This window comes from Lutjanus erythropterus, chromosome 9, assembly GCF_056507025.1.
Source record: "Lutjanus erythropterus isolate fLutEry1 chromosome 9, fLutEry1.hap2, whole genome shotgun sequence".
Lineage (NCBI taxonomy): Eukaryota > Metazoa > Chordata > Actinopteri > Lutjaniformes > Lutjanidae > Lutjanus > Lutjanus erythropterus.
In genome coordinates, this window is record NC_139325.1 from 26,096,884 (window position 1) to 26,120,775 (window position 23,892).

Below are 23,892 nucleotides of genomic sequence, written 5' to 3' on the forward strand. Positions count from 1 at the left end.
TCCTAAACCTACCCAAATAGTTTAATTGCAGTCTTTGTGCCTAAACCTCACCAAACTGTGACCATTTTGCAACATAAACATTGTGTGTAATGTTGCACGATTTGCATAACATAATTAAGGTCCGATAAGCCTGTTGCTGTTCTGTCCTATTCTGTCACTTAGGTATGAGGATGTGTTGACGTTACTAAGTTTCATTTGCATGCAAAAAGTATGCAGTGGTCAACAAAAACTGAATTCCAGTATGCAAAACATTTCTTTATATTTGGTGAACACATTCTGACTTGTTTAGGACTTCAAACTCAAAGTTTAGGACTTCAGTGCAAAGACTTGTGACTTACAAAACAATGACTTGGTCCCACCTTTGGTACCAACATAAACTTCACCTACATCTATACCCACATACTCACAGAGTACTAAGAAATAGTATGTATTTTTTGGGCAGTATGAGACATTATAGAGGGTTTTATATTTCCTTGTTTTTGTAAAATATTGTTGTATCACATTTAATAAGCCCACTCTAGTGGTACAATCATGGGGACACAGATTTAATGATCAGAAATGTCATCTCAGCATTTGAAACTGCCAATCAGAAGCAAAAATCTTTATTTAAGAAATAAACATTAGCTTTTGCCTGTTGCTTGCTTTCTTTGTGACAGTTTTGTATTCTGTGTTGCCTTTTAGGAGTCGAGTATTGTCCCAGGCTCCTGAATAATAAATAATAACCTCAGAATCAGAAACGCCAACAACAAATGTGCATATCTCCTCACATACTGGACTTCTTGTTTCTGTTAACCTGAAGGAAATTGAAAACTCTTTAAACAAGAGTACCACACTTGTCAAACAACCACTTGTGAATTCAATAGCTTTTCTGGCTGTGCATTCTGCTTTTAATTCGGAGTTTCTGTAATATTTGCATGTTAAGGTGTCTCTCTCACTGGGGACCAATTAAATGATAAAGCAGTGCTGTTACAGGTTTATGTAAATTCACACTGCAAGAGGCTTGTATTGATAAATGGCGTGGAATTACAGAACAGCAAATAACTGCGGGTGGTGTACATTATTTTCCTTTTTTTAATTAATAAGGTTGCAGAGGAAAATTTAGTGTCTAACCGTGAGTAGCAAGCCTTTCTCAAGGGTTGATATGTTTAAAGAGAAAATGAAAGCAATACAAGAAGAGGAAGAAACACTGGCTGTAAACTAATGCAGTGGAGCAACAGCTTGTTCGGCTGAGGACACAAGTGAAAAATGGAGGCTCTTATTGTGGCAGCCAACATCATTAAAGCTGCATTAAGCAATATTTTTTACATTAACATTGAATCAGATGTCTCCCTGAATCAACAGCCTAGTTTCAGCCACTTTTTCGGCTCATTCTCTTCCTCTGCAGGACCAGAGGACGGTGGCTCACATTAAATCAAGGACAGATGCTCTCAGTACATGCAAGCACTTTATGCACTAAATAGACATTAGACTCGATAAAAGGTGATGGGTGAAGAAAGTTGAACTTTTAAAAAGCCAAAGATATGGCACAGGAGTTTGTGGACCAAACCTGCAGGGTTTAGTGCTACTTATATTCAAGTTAGTAGAGTTAAGATCGTTGGCCGAGCAGATTAATGCAATTATTTTGTTTTTTCACATTGCCTGTGACTCTGTACTCTGTACTGTTATTTGAAATAGACAAAAACACATGCATTCACTTGAGGCGAGATCTGCTGCCAGCACCACTTGGTTTGTTGTACCTAAAGATGATCAGCCCAAACTAATCTTTTTCAAAACATCTTTCGAACTGAACGGACTATAATGAATCAACACTTAAAGCTACTGATTTGGACAGTGACAATTACTGCACCGATCAGTTGCTTTAATCGTAAAGCTCCCCTCACTGTTGACTGAGAGTGCTGCTGTCAGCTCAGCCATATGCTGCTTCCTTGTTAAAAGCCTGTTAAAAGACAGTGAAAGCCAAGTCTTAAAACACATTCGCTTTTGGTAAGAGTCAGAATCAGAAATCAGCTTATTGTTAATTAGGTTCCTTTGATGTGAAAGCCTGCTTGGCAATAAACAGATTGTGACTCTGAACTGAACTGAATAAAGTGATTTGAATCAGCAAAGTGTAGTAACAGAATATTTGGGAGAACCTTTTACATCTTTTCCAGATATTTACATCAGTTTTCCAGATATTCTTGTTGATGTTATTATTCATGATATTTACTTATGATGCAGGTATCCTCACCTTAGTAAGAAGAGGAACTGAGTTCAAAGGAATCAATAAATTTGTGTTTAATGATCAATGAGGTAATGCACAAACGTGCTGTGTGTATGAGCTAGTTCACACATCAAAGTATCTGCTTTTTAAAGAAAACATACTATTATACTGTAGGTCTAGTCAGTACTAGTACTGCACTACAGATAAAACAAAGTGTTGTCGCAAGTTTAGCGAGAATAAACACATTAGTGACTTTTGTATTCAACATATTTATACTGAACAGGTGGATAGGATGCCCATGTTGGCCTGCATCTACCAGACTGGTAATTGTTTGTTAATATATCAGCCATACACATTTGATATGTTAAATGACCAATATAGAAAGGTGGGTTTGGAGAGTTCTTGCTTTGAATACACGAGTACCTATCCCAGTAATTGTTTCACCCAGTCTGATCAATACACCGTACCAACACTCAATTAAACATAGGTGGACCACTGTCAGCATTATAAGCAAGCTCTATATCTTCCATTAAGCGCTGAAAGTTAACTACTTAATCTAATTGTTATATGTCAGCATTGTGGGCTAATGCAGAGTACGTTTATTGGCTGGCAAAGAAAATAACACTGTGCTTGGAAAAAACACATACTATCTGCAAGCAGTTATTATCTTTACTAATCAAAGAATATAGATGAAATAAATGGCAGTCACTCACAGCTATATTATCACTTACAAAGAGGCTTTTCCTACATAACAAGGAAGACTGATTTATATAAAAGCATCTGGAATTTGTATGACTCATCATCCACTTAGAGGAGACTGACAGGCACAGAGACAGACAGACAGACCAAAACATACACACACATGCACATAAACACACACACTAACACTCACACACTGAGTCAGAAAGGCCTCTTGATGTTCTCATCAAGCCAGAAGGCACAGCAGGAACTGACGACTCACTGTCAAGAGACAAATCAGCACACACACAAACACACATACACACACAGGACAGGAAGAGTAATGTCTAAACATTTCCCCATGAGAAGCAGTGGCTCTTTCATCAAAAAGTTAACTGTTTGTGATTCTGTGGGTGACGTGCGAGTTACATTTCTAAAGTTTTTTTTTTTTTGGTTTGTCTATGCCTTGTCAAGATTAATAGAAAGAGATGAAGTGTATATGTGTGTCTCGAATGAGACAGGATACAGGTAGTTATTGTCCTCTCATTTCTTCATAAATCAGAGTGACAGATAATACAGAAGTTTACTAATTGCAAAACTATTGAGTGAGTTCAGAAAGATGTAATCAGTCTGCCAGTCAAGGTTTGTGAGCACAGAAGGACAGTTTTATAAGTACAAAACAAGTCTGTAACACAAAATTGACTAGTTTTGTGCTAAAGACTCACTTCAAAATGTAAATCTTGCATCCCACCTCCATTTTCCTCCCTCCTATACATAAAATGTTTCCAGGATAATTTTCTAAACTGCTGAAATTGTCCCAGACATTGTGTTATGATTCCTGTAACGGCTTCTTCAGCATCCACATTGACTGCTTCACTAGATCCTCAGAGGCAAAATAATTTACAAGTCTGCTAGACACATTGGATCTGAGCCTACAGACAGGGCCATGCATCAGTCTAAGTTATCTCTGAAGGCCTTAACATTACTTAATGTATTGCATCTTTGATGCTGTATTTTATGATTTTTGTGTAGTTTAGTTGCCTGCATCAGCCAGTCACTATAAGAGCTGTCAAGGTCTCTCTTCAACATCAACACCAACAAGTCTGCGACTGACTGGTTTCAGAAGTTGTCACTGCTCATATTTTCAACATTCATGTTTCTGTGTAACTTCAAGTATATATCACAACATTAACGGTGCAGGACACACAGTGGAGGCAACACAACTGCATGTAATCAACAAGCTACATTCAGTGATTCACAAAATCTGTGTCAATGTGCAACAAAAGATTAAGGGCCATATTTAGACAATCCATAGTGTATGTTCTTAAGAACATGGCACAAGTACATTTAGAGTGTCTCCAACTCCACTTTGCTTTCTACACCTAATATTATATAAGACCAACCCACCCACGGATGCACAACTTAGATGGTGATTAGTTTCTTTAAAATGACAGATAACAACACTGCATTTCTAATACTGAGCTGACAGAGACCTTAACTTCACCCTCATCTATTGCAGCTACACTTGAAGTGGTGGTGTGAGTGTGGAAATTATCAAATCCAATGATGGTGCAGATCGTCTTCCATTTGTGCCTTTGGCTCATTTCCCACAACTTTTGTATATACAGTATGTGCTTTTAATTGACTTTAATTGAGTACTGGTAATCGTTACTGCCTTCTTGCAATCTGGTGTTTCCCTAAGTGCCTTTATTAAATGCAATAATCACAGCACTTATGGTATGAGGTCCTTCTGTTTTTAGTGAGTCCATAACACTGTCATACAACTGAGGTGCTGTCATTAGCCCGTCAAGCCAGTCAATTAGTAATATTAAAGATTAAAAAAAAAAAGTTGTATAATAAGATTAAAATGGATTTTGTTTGGTTTGGGACATGTAAAAATCAAGTACAATCCTTAACAGTGCACCATCATCTATATTATTCTTTTCTACTGTTTCTAAGGGTTTGATGTACAAACAAATTGGATGGATCACTCCAAACCTGAAGCTGCTTATCCATATTTTGTGGATGATAACATAATATGCTTTGATATGTTGGATATACACCATTAAAGTACACTTCAGTAAAGGTAAAGGCCCTGCAAAGCCGTGATCCACCCACTAATTACTCTGCTGATTAGACATCTTCTCTGGACTGTTTGTGCACATACAAACAGAGCTTAATTGACATCTACCTCTTTTTTTAACCTGCTAAGGTGGGACAAATTACACCTTTACACCCCACAGTCTGGATCTGATATACAATAATTCTTAAGTCTATGTTTGATTTTGTTTATGGCACCTGGCGACACTGTGACGCAGCTTTAGAACATTTTCTTGCAAAGGATGAGACACGGTGACCTCATACAGCCCTGACTTAGAGGAAAGAGTGTAGACGTTGTGTCAGACCACACCGTTATGAAATAAATTGTCTGTGACACTCTTGCCAAAGTGCTCTCTCCACAGGTGGGCATTTTTTCACACAACAGCCCACTGAGGGTGGTGTGTGCTTTTGACCTTGATCTTTCCAGCTCATGAACCCTGACAGGATGGGTTGGTGTTTGTCTTTCAAGTCCTCTTCGAAGCACAAACCAGAAAGACATACTGTAAAGTCAGACACGCAGTAAGGACTCAGAGGATGCAGTGTTCTCTGATATCTCTAATCTGGCTCGAGATCGATAACTCAACCATAGCTACAGTAAAGTGATGCAACGAACTGACAAGACAGACTGACTAATAGGGTTAGACTGTCACACTGACAGCAGATGTGGACCTGTGGGTCCGGTCTCATCAGCATTTCCTTCTCTGTGAATTTCAGGAGCAGGAATTTTCTCATTCATGTAGATTTTAGAAGCATCAATGCAATTATTTAATCTTCACTGATACTGATCAGCATTTACAAGGACTGCAGGTTTGTAAGTGGCCTGACTGTTTAAGAAATGACATTTATATTTTCTATTTAACAAAAGTCAGTAATTGTCATAAAATTAGACACAGTTCAAGTACAGTACTGTCTGCAAGTATGCAAACACAAAAATATATACGTACATACTGTACATATCTTGGTTGAAATTCTTTAATAACCAAATTTAAGAAATCCTCATCACAAACATTTTTCGTTTATGTTGTGTGTTAAAAAACAAATGTCTGCAACATATATCAACAGATTTTTCAAACTCTTCATTACCAGCTACCAAACTGAGATGGTTAATCTATCGAGCAGTGTTGCCAATACATTCTGCAGACTAGGATTGATTCTTTATATACATTGATTAAAAAAATGTAGAGAGAGGTGCCGCTGGAAGGATTTCACAAGCATCCTTTTGCCCAGGGCATCACTACAAGCATGCTTCATGGTGGGCGTGAGAGTGATAGAGGAGACAAGTGATGAGGATGAGGAATGAATTTCCAATCAGAGGTAACATTCAGAGCAAACATATAAAGGTGAGGATGGAAGTAAGGCAGGAGAGTGTGTTTAACAGGAGAGCAAAGCCAAGGAATAAATATAAATGTCTGAGTTCCCACATCTGGACATTTAACTGTATGTTTGTCTATTACTATTTCCATATGTGATGTATTTATGCGGCTGTAAGTCTGTTCGGCTTACATTTATGTATAAGACTTTGCATGGGCTTGTCCTGCCTCCTTTAAATGAATGTATTAAACTGAGGGCTGACAGTGGCATTGGCAGCAGGACCACCACTAGAGGGGCCTGAGATGTGCCACATAGGTGCACCATATTTGGACAAACTGCACTGTCAGTAATGAGAAGTAAATATTGGAATGGCCTACAAATTGCATAAAAGGCAGACCACTATTTATCCCACTTTTATGACAAATCTGAGACTGAGCCTCCCTCCAGACAAAGCTCAGAAGACGTTAGTTTATTTGCTTTGTTTTGCTCAATTCCTGGATGTCTATGGAATCATAATTATGTTATTTGATCCCACAGACATTAAACAGTTCAGCCAAGGTAGTCTAATATTACTAATACTGGTTCAATATTGATCCTAGCAGATCTTAGCACCAAGGTCCGCTTAAGGCTCATTTATTTTTAACATCAGATATGCATACAGATACGCACGGAGCCTTCTGTCCATACTCTGCGTTCATTTCATCCATTTTTGTGCATGTTTTCTGAAAGTTTACAGATAAGCATGAAACAGAGCAGTACTTCTGGCATGGGGGCAGTGTAGCAGCGTAGCCAGTAGTTCAAACGACACAACCAAAGGACATCACAAAGAAGTTTTGGAAATGACAGTTTTTGCAAATTAATGAAAAGCATTCTCCCTCCACATGTGGCAATGTATTTAAATGGCTACAGAACTACATAAATGAGCCTTTACTGATCTTCAGAAACATCTAATGGCTTAGGACCCGTGTCCTCATAGCATTAGCATCGACATCATCTTTACTAGCTATATGTATCTATTTGTTTAACATCGTTTCACTGTGAGCACCGACCAGAATAGGTGCTGCCTTGGTTTGACTCAGCTTGTCAGCTCAGCACTGCGTCTGTATAACGCTGATTAACTACACGCCACTTCCTACAAATTCTTCTAAATAAAAGTCCCCTGATGTTTTCAAAGCTTTTATTATGAAGCAGCAAACATCTTGAAGGCTTTTAATATGCAGTAATTTCACACAAAGCTGAAAGCAAACATGAAACTAAAATAAAGCAGGTACGTCGGAGTACAAACAGCCACACAGGAAAGAAACTAAACATGAAACCACAGAGATTCACACGCAGGCCTTTGGAAGCTACAAAAGTACTGGGAGATGAACACACTTTAAAAAACGTCTTTCCCTCTGGGCTCCAACAGAGACATGAGTTAAGTCTCTGCTCTCCAGCACACACAGAAAGGTAAACTCTCCTCCATTTTCCTGGTTACCAAGGTGACGAGTCCCCATCTAATATATGATTGGCTGCCTGGAAAAAAAAAAAAGCACCAGTGACGACATCAGTGCCTTCTGCAAAGTTCAGAGATTTTCAACTCGAAATGCTCAGAGCAGCCGCACAAAAAAGGCAGAGCGTTCATGAAAAAGATTCTAGGGGCAGTGCCTTTCCTCTGGTCGGCCGCATACGGACACAGATGCAGACGCCTTGTCCTCAACGGGAACAACTGAAAAAAAGATGCTGCCGCTGTGGACACAGGTCCTTACATCAGTGGATGGAGTTTATAGAATTTATTCAGTTGCCTTGGAGATGACAGAGATGTTAATGACTTGTACTCTGTGGTTCAATTCTTAGGGGGGTGGTCAAATTACTTTTACTTTAAAGGTTTCTTGCCTATAGATGCATTCTACAAATTATGTTGGATTCAGATTACTGGTGAAACAGCAAATAAATGCCACATTTATCCTATACAATGCAGCAGATGTCCTTTCATTTTGTCATTTTAACAGCTATAGACACTCTGCTGCTCAGGCTTTAAGCATGTGTGTGTGTGTGACTGTGTACGTCGGCTTCAGCATGTGTCTGCAGGGGGGTAGGGGGCGGTGGTGGTGTGTGTGTGTGTGTGTGTGTGTGTGTGTGTGTGTGTGTGTGTGTGTGTGCGTGTGTGTGTGTGTGTGTACTGAGCTACAGAGGAAACTCAGGGAGACAGTTGCCACCACCATTTCAGCACCCAGCAGTAAAGTATTGATCTCTTGTTTCAGCAGCTCTCTCTTGTTCTACCTCTCTCCCATCACTCTTTCTGTTCGTCTTTCATCCCTCTCCTTACTCTCTCTTCCACCGTTTCATAGCTACTATGTTTAATTAAATTTTATTTTCTATTTCTACATACTTAACATCTTCCCTAACCCTTTGTGGAACCCAGTCTAATGTGATTTTATTCTCCTTTCTTCCTCTCCTCTTCCTCTGTCTCTTTTCTTAAATTCTCCACCATTCTATCTTCACCCCTCCTCTCTTTGTGCTGTTTCTCCTTCCGTTGCATCCCTCTTTTCCTGACTCTTACAGATGTTAACCTTGTAGCGCAGTTTCCTCAGGTTGGAGAGACACACACACACAGAGAAGAAACGATGCAGAGCTCAATACCTCCACCCACAGGTGATGATGGGAACTTTTCTCTCACAGCTTGACTGTAATAAAATCAAACCTTGATGATTCATGGATTCTTACAGCAGTGCTGTAGAGGGCTGTAAATCATTTTAAGATATCGTCCTCATAAACCTTGGCACAGGATCATCGTTCCTATGCAGACAGAGACGTATGGCATTAGGACGCTGCTTTCATGAGTCTCTGTTGTTCACCTGAAGACTTTGATGGGAACTTAAAAACCTTTTTATTCAACCTCTTATTTTCAATATACTGCTGAAATATAGCGCTGTAATCTTACTGCTGCACAGATTGATTGAAGCAGTGTTTTTGCTGGGTGACAGACAGACAAACAGACAAACAGGCAGGCAGGCAGGCAGACAGACAGACAGGCGGGCAGACAGCTTCAAAAAAAGCAGCTCAACATCTGTGAAATTAGCCACGTCTCAATGGAGTTTCTTGCTGTTGAGACATAAATTATCTGCGATTCTCCACATGTGCAAGCATAATATCAATGACAGTAATTACACTGACATAAAACACAACAACAAACAACCCACATGTTAAATAATGGCAGAACAAGGGAAAGTAGTGCTCTCCATGGTCCGATACAAGCCATTAAGCTTGTCGATCTTAACAATATGTTTTAACAAAAGTTATGGAAATCTGTAATACAATTTTATACACACAGTAGGGCTGCAGGATATCATAAAAAAGTCATATTGCGATTACTTTCACTGAAATTGCGATTGCAATTAAGATTCGCGTGAATGATCATTTTTGCATTACATTTTAATTTTTTATCAAAAAAAAGATGATGTGATATTTGGTGTTGTCTGCAACAAACATGTTTACTTTCATCCACAGAAAAAAAAAGTTCGGTCAGGGACATCTATGCAGTGTTACAGTACTTCATTATAATGTAGTTTTCTCATACACAATTACTTTTTCAAAAAAAAAAATCCCTGCAATTTGGCTTGGTTCTGCGATTTTGGATATTGCACATCGACACAAATGGTCTCACCTCATCTTTGCACTTTGCATTAGTGGAGATGAGGACTTGTCTCTCTTGAGTCAGTAAAAAGACTTGTTTGTTTTAAACGACTGATTAATGAAATGACTCGTACATCACACCGCCTTGAATTTGAATAAAGAAATAAGATATTTAATCATATTTATAATATCTAATATTAACATATGAGTCTTCACAACTTCAGGCCTTTTAGATTACAGTTTTAGATTGATTTTAAATTTGGATTGATTATGGATTTTTTTTTTTTTTTACGGAAATCAATTATTAGCCTCATGACTCAGTGCTATACAAGTAGATAAAAAAAGACTTCTGGTTGAGACACAAACTACAGTATGTAAAAATCTTTCATTGGCTTTGGAAGCTGTGGACAAGGCTGGGTATCACCGATGTAGACCCAGAACTCTTGGGTCTTTAGCTTAACTTAGCTCGCTGACTTGTTCATCGCTTCCATCAATATTATATCCGAGAAACAGATCGAATAAAAAAGATAAGATGACAAGGACAAGGAGAAGGGGAAAAAAGAGGAGGCAAGAGGGAATAATGGGAGGGAGTAGAAAGAGGGGGAAGAGGAGACAAGAAGAGAATGGAGCAGAAGAGGTGAGACGTGCAGGGAAGAGGACAGATGAGGGGTGAGAGAGATTTTTTGGTGAGAATGTGAGGATGGAGAGGATGATAGCTCATGGTAAGTGCAGTGCGTGTGTGAGAAAGTGTGTGTTGTCAGTCTCATTGAAGTTTCTGCTCCGTCACTGTCGGCCTGGTTCAGTTGAAACGCTGATATTGGCAGTTTTCCCTTGGAACGACACGCATGCACAGACAAACCTGCTTGCTTGCAGACACACACAAACACATACAAACATGCACATGCAAGTAGTAGCAAACATGGAAAAAGACAGGCGCACACACTGAACAGCTCCTCCCTGCATGTTTTTCACTGTAGATGCAAAATGAAAAAGACTAAAGCAGAAATATACATCTGCATACTGAGGAGCTGGACTACAAAAATCAGTCGATAACTAATGTGAAACCTACTGGACATTTTACTATAAAATAAAATAAAATAAAAAGGTACAGTTTGACATTGCTCATAAGTGTGTGCAATACGGTTGGGCAATATGTAAAACTTTTCAGCCCATCTACAAGCAATTGCCAATATAGTCAAGCGTGGCACAAATGTGTGTGCCTCTCGCCCCTGCACATCCCCTCCCACCCTCACCAATCTTAGCAGGGAGATGTGTATGAGCAGCAAGTTCAATACGTTATGTCCAATAAAAAACAAAACAAACCCAAAAAGGTTCAAGAAAGGAAATATTCTCCACCATACACCCTTTGAATCCAAGTTTCTCTTTTTTACCAAACAACTGTGCTTAAAATTGCCTTGTTAACTCACTGTAAGACACACTTTACTCAAGAAATCGACAGAAAAACAAAGGAAAACTCACCAAAACTGTCTTGATTGGTCTCTCTGCTTTCTCACCAGCTATGGTTTGGTCGAAAGTCTTTAATTCTTCACATTAGATAGTATGGCTCTACAGGCTGTTTTCTTCTCACTCGTAATCCGCCTCAGTGGTTGTTTACTGTGTGCTGAATGAGAGCAGCGGCTCTCACTCTGCAGACTGAACATATTAAATTAAAAATATATTCATCCAATCGCCCAATGCTAGTAGGCAATATGGCAAAGATATCATATCAAGATTTTTTTTTAGGCAGGATCACAAGCGACAATCTCAAAATTCCTTTTTATGTTGTTTTTGAGGACTATTTTATAAGTTTCTGAACAGTGCAACCAAAATAACTTCCCTATTTAAAAACTGTCTGGTTGACTGTTTCAGGTGCTTTCTTTTGAGATGGTTAAAAAGGGACTGCAATCTTTGTAAATAACTGTTGTTTGCGCTGTGGCAGTTTTCGAAAAAGCAAACCAGTTCCATATTACCTGTCTAATTCTTTTTAGGGAGCAACAACTCATTGTTATCATCCATGCCACTATGTTGCCAAATAAAATGGAGGGGGGGAATAAATCCAAGGAACTACCTGTTTGCTATTACTGATTTATTGGTGGAAGGTCCGACACAGACTAGAACTACAAATGATTTAAGATTCGGCTGAGAAAACAACTTTGATATGCATGTGAGCCATGGGACTGCAGCTGATAGATTGTGCATCGTAGCACGATGCTAATGATCTCTGTGTAAAGGCAGATCATGGAGACATTTTTTATCATTCAATCTAATATCATCTTATTACACACCTTTAATTGTTCATATCACAGTTTGGGGAGAAGCTCTTTCTCTTTCTGCAATAAATAAACAGACCTGTTTGAATTCTGTCTGAACAGCTCTCATTATACTGAACACCCACATAGACATGGAGTCAGATTCCTCAGTTTATAAATTTACTTCCCACAGGATCGGTTTATATGATTGAGGTATTACACTGTGTTTAATGCCGGAGCGACGTTTTTCATTGTTAACCGCAAATTTCTGTGATTTATCTGTTTGCTCGGTTTACATTATTTCTGACTGTAATACAGGTTATGTAAATCCCACTTGGTTCATATTTAATGGGACACTTAAGTGAATGAAAGTTAGCAAAAACGATTTGAAGCAGTTAGCAATAACATCTCCACAATCAGCTAATGCTTCATAAAGAGACTACAAATTAACCCTGCTATGTCCCTGGTAGCTCCACTTCAAATAGCTAACACGCGCACGCGCACACACACACACACACACACACACACACACACACACACACACACACACACACACACACACACACACACACACACAATCATAGATACACATTTGAATACAAAGGGATAAACAAATGCACATAAACACACATATAGAAGTTTTCATACACACACCTCTTCTGGCAGCAGATCAAGAGAAGAAACTGTGTGTGTGCGTGCGTGCGTGTTTGTGTGTGTTGTGTGTATTGCGTCTGTGCTTGTGTTGCGAGCAAAAAGAACAGCTTCTTGGACAAATCCAGTCTAAATAATCATCCTATCCTGGCCGTCCAGATACCAACACTGCGTCCCATGTGGCTTCATTACTGTTGCTGCTAATTAAGCAGCTCCAAATAAACACCATCTTCTGCCTTCATTAACACAAACACAGCAGCACCAACACATGCTTAAACTGGATGTATTTGTTGATGCCGACATGGATAAGTATGGAAATACGTTATATACTGTTAATACTGTAGAAAATTAACACATATATTATAATATGACATATTTATTATTCCTCTGAGAGTTTATACTCCCAGCTGTTCATGTTTACCATAACATTTTTGCATTATCTTGCCTCCTAGTAATGTGTGTGGCTAGTAGGTGAATGAAGACTATTTCTGGATGTTAATTTCTTAAATATGAGTCAATAGAAGTATGTAGACTTTACAACACTATTCATAAATAGAAGGGTGCAGACCTTCACCAAGGCCAAAAGCCCACTTTTTTCTGATATGCAAATCTGCAAGTGCAAACAGTCTTGTCAAGCAAAGGGTTGGAACATTTTTTGTACCATCTATTCACATTTGGAAGAGTATAATTAGTGTCATACATGTGTGTCTTTACCTTTCCACAGCCACACCTCAGTTTGAGATGAAAGCTTTGTTACAATTGTGCAGGTTGTCCCATGAAACCACAGTCCCTGAGTGACAGCTTTCTGTACGAAGGACACTACATGTGTAAACTACCCGAAAGGATTACTGGTACCTACGAATGTGGATTCTGATATGGAGTCATCATGTTGGTACAACTGGCTATCTTTTGACTCTACTGAACTTTTCTACCATCTACTGTATTTTAAGATGTATGTATGACAGAGAAATGAACACAGAGACAAAGAAACGGCACCAAAAACTTACTGAAACCATTAGTTGATAGTTGATCTCAACAGAAAATTATTTTGCAACAATTTCAATAATTTGTTTTAAGTAATTTTTCAGGTAATAGCCACGAGTCTAAAGCCATGCTTGCAGCTCTGTGAGGCTGTACTTGGGCACACTTTTTTTTAATTTGAGCTAAATGCTAATGAGAATGTTGACATGCTGGTGTTTAGCAGGTATAATGTTTACCATCTTACTTTAGTGATCTAATATACCACTGTGGCTGATGGGAATGTCTTACAGGAACACTTTATAGGATTTAGTGGCATCTAGCGGTGAGTTTGCAGATTGCAAACACCCTGCCTCACTCTCCCTTTCTCTACAGTGGCTGTGAAACTTGCTAAAGTAAAGAAAACACAATGATTCCTATTTTCAGGTGATTATACAGAAAACATATGTATGAACATTATATTTCATCTCTGCCATATTCTGTCAATAGAGCCCTGTAAATCTTACACACTGCAACTTTAAGTTTTGCAGGTTTGGTCATAAACCAAAGTACAGGACAAATGTAAATTCTGACATGGAATTTCTCTAGGTGAAAAGTTAGGGGGTTACCAAAGTTATTATAGTTCATAGGAGGACACCAATGCCTGAGTGAAATTTCATAGTAATCCCTCCAATAGATATGAAAACATCTTCAAAACCATGTACAGGAAAATTTCAATAGGATTCATTCTCTGGGAACCATGAATGTTTGGCCAAAATCTTGTGACAGTCATTGGTCCATCCAATGGCAACTGAGATATTTTAGTTTGTATCAGAGTGGTGGACAGAGTGACCAACATACAGTAAACATCCCTAACCTCCTAGCATGGCTAAAATACCACATTCTCACAATCTCCACTTTCTCCAGTTTACAGATTTATTGCTTTTCTCCATTTTATAGTATTGAAAATTAATTATCTTTGGGTTAAAGGTTGTTAGTTAAAAAAAAAGAGCGGTATGGCATGCTACTACAATGACAAATGGATGAACAAATGGAGACAAATCCACAGTAACACCCTCAGCCCCCAACATGTCCACAGTTGTAATGTATAAGCACTTTCAGCACAAGTAAGATAGAGCTGTCCTATAACCATTTATTATCTTCATGACCACTAACTCACTGTATGGATAATGGAAGAGTCACAATATATCCACCTCCTGAACACCATCAGTGGAGAACACTGGATGGTGATGTGATTTATCAGCAGCCAGCAAGAGGGCAGACAACAACTGAAGAGCTAGTTTAATTAATTTGAGTCTGCAGTGGAAAGTGTGTAATTACAAAAGAGCTGACAGCGGAGAAATCATTGAATTGAGCTGAATTAGATCAGAATTGTTCGAGTAAAATGCCTTTAAGGACAAAAGTCCTTTAAGGACAAGACATGCTTTAAAAACTGTGTGTGTCTGGCTACATATATTTGTGTCAGTGCATATAATACTCTACATGTCCTTCTGAATTCATACTCTGTGTCTGCACAGAAGAGTGTGTGTGTGTGTGTGTGTTTGTGTGTGAAATAATGAGCAGTAGATAAAACATAATTGTATGCTGAAATCTCAGTACTTCAATTTATTCCTCCATTACAGCTTAGAGTTCAAAACGGTGCAGAGAGAGAAAAGCCTTTGATTATGAAGCTGTTAAAAACTAGAACACAATGTAAACAACAGCAGACCGCCAGCCTGAACTTGTACATTTTCTTTCATCAAAAACAGAATTGATCCCAGATTTGCATACACAGACATTTAGCTACAAAATGCTTGGAATGAGCAAATGTTTGAGGCGTTCGTTTGAAGACTGCAGTGTTGCAGTTTTTTCACAGAGTTTTGCTTTCACAAAGTGTGAGGTTGATAATGTCAGAGGAGCTGCAGAGTCAGAGAAAAGCTGTGATAAAATGGTTCATAACCCCGTGACTAAAGGACACCTCGCCTCTCTTCTTATAACCCTTCAAATCTCCATCTTTCCCCACCTCTCCCATTTCCAGCAGTTTACCCTTGAGCACCCTTTAAAGGTAAGAAAAACAGCTGTATTCGAATCCTATTTTGAAGTCACAGAAGACCGGACCAGGGTGCGTTGTAGATAAAGGGCTAGGCATTATCTGTACTTGTACAAAGGTTGAAGTGAAACCATTGTAGCCTCACAATTTGAGTTTTAAAAGGATGAAACAGCAAGATTTCAGGAAAATACAAGCTTCAGAGTTTTAATACTTCTGTCACAAATTCACAAATTATCCTCTCGTGTTGAACTTTGCAGTGTTAATGAGTGCTGATTTTTCAGTGACAATTATATGGAGTTGACAAGTTGATTGGAGTGTTGCTTGTTCCCTCATGTAGTTTTGAACATTCACCCCAGAGCTTCACATCAACTCTATCAAAGTCATAAATTAACTTTAAAGGGTAAACCGATATTAAACATCCATTCCCTTATAATGCACCCTTTATATCTTTCTCAGAGGCTGCCTTGTAGCACCACCATGTTTCCACAGAAGCCCAGAACAAACAAACCAAATACTGGCTAGATACAACCTTTGCATTTTGCACATATTTCACCACGTTCACCATGGGTTCTCCTACATGCTTGGAAGGGGAGAGTAAGACAAGGTGTTGCAGTCTGCAAGCTTACCACCATCTAAGGGTGTAGATTACAGGTTTTATGACAATCTGATATTATATTGATTCTCAGTACAATATTTCCCAATACCACAAAGTCTGTCACAATAAGATTTTGATTCATTTCCATTCAGGGGTCTGTAATTGACATAAGATGATATCATATGTCTATTTAACACCATCATGTTTTTGTCTTAAAGATGATGATATAGATGGATATTTTCACTTTGCATCGATCATCAATTTTGATCATTGAGTTGATATAATCCAAACTCAACGAATCATTACACCCCATCCTGCTAGATGCCACTAAATCCTTCACACTGGTCTTTCAAAATTAACAGTATTTATTTTCAACAAAATATAATTATGCTTAAGTTCAACAAACAAGACCTGTTTTTTATCACCACACACTTGTCAAAACTGTGTAGCTACAGTAGAAAAGGTTCATTTAATTGCAACTAATGTAGCCTTATTATTGTTTCTTAAAGAACACTAGCAAGATTTACAGGATACCATAATCAAACAAATTCATTTTACTCACTGTATATTTAGGTACATTTTTATTGTATTTTTCTTCAAAGATACTTTTTTTTGTGAGATTTTTCATAGAATTGTGTCACACCTGTGACACAATTAACAGGATAAAAAAAATAGCTTTTTGTTTGGAGTTTCATGTCTGGGTTGGCAGACATTATGACATCATAATGTGACACGCCATTGAAAGTTGTTAAATAACGAGTGCAAAATGTGTCACTTCCAACAGATCAGCGTACTGCCATATTTTCGGGTTTTGTGTGTGTGTGTGTGTGTGTGTGTGTGTGTGTGTGTGTGTGCATGTGAGAGAGCAAAAGAGAGGAATATTACTCACTCATTCACAATAGCAGAATGACTAATACTGCCACACGGCACCAAGCTGTGCTCTATATTTGTTCTATAAAATTCAAATGACATCAATGCTTACATCAAAAGATGGTGAATTATAAAATAATTGTTGCTACACAGCACTAAATCTATATTTCAGTTGAAAATATACTGAAGTGAATAATTAAAAAATAAGACTTATAAATCTTGTCTGAGGACATAAGATGTATAAGCAACTAATATTAAATTATATTGATGATTTATTATTCTATAAGGCTACAGTTTTTCCTTTATACTGTGGCTGAATAGCTTTAAAGCAGCTCTAATTAATATTCGTATATTAACATTGCATAATATGACAACTTGTATATGAAAATGGCCACTCGTAGTGAGAAGCCACAGATAATTATATTATTTATAGCGCTGTTTAGGTCATTGTCTTGGTTTTACATTCTGCATCTTGACTTTTTTGGGTCACTCTCTCGTCAGCATTGTTTTGCAGCGCATGCAGCAGGTTTCAGCGGAAACCTCAGATGTCGACTGTATGGTTCCTACCCCGCATCAAACAGAAGATGGACACACATTAGCCACACATCATTCAACGTGCTATTGTGTAAATAAACAGCAGTATGTTTCTTTTCATATGCACTGCACAGGGTGTATGATATCATTACTGAGGTGCATAACCACGGTAACCCATCCAAGCAATGAACTAATTTAAAAAAATATATTACACCTAGCAAAGTGAAACCTCACTTAGATTTAAACTGAAGCGTTATTGACATTACACAGAGCTGCCTTGGTCATTGTCAGTCTATGTCTGTTATATTGTTGTTGTGGTCGTTGCTACTGCATTGCATTGTGGGATATTTATGCCACTGTAGTGTCCAGCGCTTCTGTAATGATTCCCTGGAAATAGTACACACCTTTCATGCTGTTTCATACTAACATTTTGGACACAATAAAAAATCCCATGTATTGTTTTAGTGTAATAAATAGTGTGTTGTATGACATTTTCGACGCAGGCTTCTAGACTTTCATTCATCAGGTGGACACAAATGAATATTAATGTGTTGCTCCATTTCCGTTGGATGTGTAAATAGGACACGGTTTACTAACAAATCAATGCCATAACTATGCACATAGTGGTTCTGTTAATGTAAGTTTAAACACATTATAAAGCCCTTTAAAAGTCTGTATTATAGTGTGAAAGATTGAGAGTGCACATTGCCTAATATCAAGCTGTGAATGTATTTGTGAAGGTTGATTTCAATCAGTCACAGTCGCTTTGCTGCAACATGGCCAAAAGCAACCCCATGAAGCAGCCACAAACCTCTTCGTTCCCTCCCTTTGTGCTGGACCAAATCAAAATATACCCAAAAAAAAACATCCTCACCAAACCTTCTTCAATTGTTTCTGCATGGTTCACGCAGCATGCAGGTTTGAGGGTCTCTCCGTTGAAACCAGATCTAATGAAATTCTTTTAGCCAGGGAGTCCGGACTCACCTATTTCACGGTAGGGAAAACACTGAGGCTACAAATGAAACAGGCAAAATGCTTCTCTATTCTGTCCCATACAAAATCATTTCCATTTTACATCACGCTCATATAGCGAGTGGTGAATGACATTTCCCCGGGCCAGCTGTTAAACATGGTCGGCTTCACATGTGCACACACACATGCACAGATAAAAATGCATGCAACTGTCTTGTCCCTCTCAGCTCTTTCTCTCTGCCTAACTCCCACTTGTGCCCTTTAATATTCTGAAACAAGTCAAATTATTTTAGGTGGCATTAAACTCTGCCTGCTGCATGCATGTGTCCAGTGCATATCACAACAGTGGTAAACTGCTCTGATTGTAACCTTCTATATGATATGATTATCTTTGAGTTTATGTTTAATATTTACATCTTTTCTTCTATAAAATACAACACTGAATGACAGAGGGTAGCGGGTGAGGGGTTTGACATCTGACAGGCTGTGAGTCATACTCAAACTGACAACTTTGTCAATATGAAGTATGTGTTCACAGCCAACGAGACACAAGTATCAGCATCACAGGGAACCACGAATGACAGTGAGAGCTCTGAGTTAAAATGCTTTTTCAGAGATCTCGTTGACCTTTTTCTAAAATTCTGACAGTAGTGGCACAGTGTGTCTTCTGTAACTGTGTTGTAGCAGTGGTAGCAGGGGGTAAATTTTAGCATTTGTTGAACAACCATCCCTGTTGGTCTTATGTTTGGTTCTTGCGCTATGTGGGGGCAATACTACTACGACTTGATAAAAGGGCTACTTCTACACACAAGGCCTTATGTTTGTTTGCCACAACTGAGGAACCACTGCTATATCTAAGACCTTGCTTAGAGGAAGTCAAATAATATTGGCAGCCAGGTGGTGTTTAACATATAATATAGAGGTTTTTAAAAATATATTTCATCAAGACAAATTGTGATGGCTGTGACAGGCAAACATTATATTTGTCAAAGAGCTGTTTTTTCCCCAAAGTGCTGTTAAAGGTATTTTTGCAATGCGTTTGTCCAAATTCAATATATACCAAAACTGCTGAAGCTGGCTAGAAAGCAGAAAGTCTATTGACTGGCTGTGAGGGTCTGATGCAAATAAGGGAGATGCACTGAATAATCTGTTTGGATAATGCACAAATGCAGTCCTCAGGCACAAATAATCTTATTTCTAATATCACACCTCTCAGAACTAGGCATACAGTATTTTAAATCATTTACTAACTAGTAAAAAGCAATTATGTGATTATAATGTAATTCCTTAATATCTAATTTTCAACATCAAAAACATTTCATAAGATCTATGGAACAAGGAGCAATTACACACAATACTATTAATCAAGACTCGGATCCAGCCAATTACAAATACTTCAACTAAAGTCTTCAGAGTTGGAGCTACAACGCTGGGCAACATATGGCCCGAGGAACAGGTCCAGTCCACTGAAAGGTTCCATGTAGCCTGCATTTACCATCATGAGCACTTGGAATTATTGCAATTACCTGTAAGATATATGACATTGACTGTTTTTGAAAGGGGTCAGTGCTGTGTTCATTGGTAATGATAATGAACTGTATCTTTTATCTTTGAAACTGGAAATTTGTTCACTCAATGCTGCACATCCATTGTTTACAGTGTCCTTCTTCTACTGTTGCTACGACTATTGTTTTAACTTATGTCTGGTTTGCATGGCATACTGTAAAATTTCACTTTTGGACTTTCACTGGAATAATTAGCCAACAGTACCATCATATTGCAGTTTATAAAGGGTTACCAACAGTCACTGCATTACTGTTAGCCAGCCATTAGCTCATAGGTGTCAACACACCAATGTGCTCCATATAAAACTTCAAACTATTCCATTATTTGGCCATTATAAGGACTTTATCACATTTGTGTCAGGTCCACTGCAGCATGATTAATTTGTCATGACGTCCCCTGTTAAAAAATTACCCACCAGTCACAGATTCTCATGTTCCTACAATAATATACACTAAACAAACAAAAGAAATAGACACACAAACAGAAACATAAGATAAGGAGAAAAGGTCATTTTTTTAGACAGTGGAAAGATTTCCAGTGTACTGTGATTCAGCAAAGTGAACCAGCAGGGCACTTTAAAGAATAAGCTTTCAGATATATCAGAAATCAGTATACTCTACAGTGCTGACTTTCCTTGGAAGGTTATTTCACTGTTAGAAAACAAAGAGAAGTTAAGGCCCTCTGGATGAGTTGGGTTAATTTTCCCACAGGGAAGGATGAGCTAAGAGTTTTATAATCCAACATGCTTCATTTGGACGTATGAGGGTATACTGTAGTACTGCTAGCAGCTTGGTTGAGTTTTCATTTTGATACGAGCAGCTACATGAAGCAGATCCATTCCACGGTCCTTGACACAAGGAAGTTTGGTATCATTTATTCCACCCTGCACCATTTTCCCACTCTCTTCCATATTCCAATCATCTAGCCGGAAGTCCATCTCTTTCCCTCTTCCTCTCACCCTTTCCCTCCCCCAGACTCGTGGAGATGGATGGACAGTGTGTGCTGGAGTCCTTGGCTGAACTGTAGAAGTGCTGACGTGGCGCCAAGCCCTCTAACAGTGTAATGACGCCTCTATCTGTCTCTCCATGATGCACTCTCTCCCTCTCACACCCATATACACACTCACAGGTGCATGCGGAGATAGCTACTTGCTAAAAAAAAAAAAATAGGCACGCTCACTCGCTAATGTGAGGCTGAACATATACACCGAAAAGTGCACACTCGCATGCATTATATCCGCACACAGATTTATGAGCTCATACATGCAAATGCACACAAACAAGGACTGGCGTATGCACAAACACACATGGGTGCACGTGTTAACAGCAGAACACAAACCTCTCTATCACTGTCTGCCTATCTACTGGCATCTTTATCACTCCATCCAGTCTCCTATATAATCAGCATCAGTCTCTATTGTCACACACACAGACACAGGCACACACTCAGACCACACTCCTACCATCACCATCACACACACAGATGCACCCACACACGCAAACACACTCAGGTCAGCTGAGTGATGTTGGAGTGTGTATTTCTCTTCTGCCTGTGTTAAAGTGAGTCATCTATCCTTCCACAGCTTCATTACAACCTGCAAGGGCAAACACTATCTCTCGCTCCCTCTGCCTCTCCAGATGGAGGGAGAGAGAGATGGAGATATACAGTGGATAGAAAGTGAGATCTCCCTCCATCCCTCTCCTTTTCTATTTTAACCCCCCATCTTGATCTTTCTCTCTCATTCCCTCGTCTCTATATTTATCTTCTGTCTCTATATCTATTGCCATACATCTATGTTTTCAATCACACGGGCTTTCTCTCTTCCTCTCCCACCTAGCCTTGAGTGAGTGCCAGCATGGTTAAGCAGCTTGATTTAAACATTTTAACCCACTGACAGATGCAACAATGGGAGTGCAACAGAGTAGGTAGATACGTGGACAAAAATATGTGGACAGGCTATTCCTGATACTGTATCTTTAGAGCATTTTTTTAAAGCCACTGGAAATCCACAAATAGCCTCCTAACTGTGTAATTTAGGGTCTTATCAGAACCGGATTTTCTTCATTTTAGGGGCAAGGCCGTTTGGCCTTTGGTGTTGTACATTTCTGTGGGTACAAAGTCCAAATGGCAGGACAGCAGGACCATCAAAAAAAGTCCACAGAAAAAATGAATTCAACTTAAGGGTTAAGGATGATTTAATTTCCATATACTATTTTAGGTCTCAAAATAATGGCCTATTATTTCAGTTATTAATTTGAGATACTAAGTCATTATATTGAGATTATCAATTATTATTTTGATAAAGTTTCTCATTATAATGACTTGCACATTGGTGGAAATGGGCTTCCATAAGGAGGGACAGCACATGGACAGCAGCACAATGAAAATACAGAGCTTGCACAGAGGAGACAAGCATATATAATGTAGATCAAGCTTTGTCACTGTTAACAGAGACTCCAGTCTGTAGTGTAAATCAAAGCTTTAGAGTAACATTAGACTTCATCACATTGATATTTCTGTCTGTATTCCCACACAGCCATGAGCGTCATGGCCACACTGAAATCCCTGCCCTGGACCTTATGAACATTATAGTAAGCATCTAAAAAGTATTAGGAATAAGTTTTGATCCAAATTGAAATATTGCCATTTAAGTGTTTGTAGACTTTCCTGATATTAAGTTTGAATTGGGCGTGATTATGCTCAGACATAGCTGGCTTTGTTCCAATTAAGGGAAATCTTATTGGAACAATGTACAATGATATTTGGGACCATAGTCTGCTTCCAACTTTCACTTTTGGGAAATGCCCTTCCCTGTTTCATCACGATAGTGCCTCTGTGCACAAGGTGAGGTCCATAAAGAAAAACTTGATTGGTCTGCAAAGAGCCCTGCCATAGTACCTTAAAAAGCTGGAGGCAATTGTAGCCGCATATTAATACTAATACTAATAGTTTTGGGAATAATATATTCAGAATGTCACAAGTGTGATGTTAAGGCGACCATATTCTTTTGGCCATATAGTATATATAGACAGACAGATAAATGCCGTAATAAAGAGAGATATTGAATAGGGAAAAGGTAAATTAAAGGTCATGTTTCCATAGGGACAGGAGACAGGAAGAAAGACAGAGACAGAGAGACATATGAAAAGAGGAATTTGTCGTGCTCCTACCTGCCTCTCTCAGCTCAGACAGAGAGCTTGGAGAAAGCTTCAGTTTTTTGAGGCCCTACAGAAAGCATGAATAATGCATGGGTAAAACCTCTTATTCTCTAAATTTTAAATGGCTAGCTGTTATCAAAAATAACTTGATCTGTGGAGCATTCGCAGACTGGCACGCAACAGAGTCTACAGTACGCTATGGGAAAAAGAACTTAGTTTCAAATTCCTAACTTGGTGAATTTGCCAGTGATCAGCAGAACCATCTTAACTGCTCATCAAAACATGAAAGTTATATTATTAAGACTTACTTATTTATTAATGCATTTTCTCTAAAATACATTGAAAATGCATTTTCTAGTAAGAATTAATGTTTTGACTTATCACCA

The 23,892-nt window shown here is 38.6% G+C and overlaps 1 long non-coding RNA gene across 1 annotated transcript in view; it reads right to left on the reverse strand.

Annotated features, from left to right (window-relative positions):
• The window catches only part of LOC146321647 (uncharacterized), a 196,453-nt gene that overhangs the window by 170,242 nt on the left and 2,319 nt on the right, over window positions 1-23,892 (reverse strand). The window lies entirely within an intron of this gene.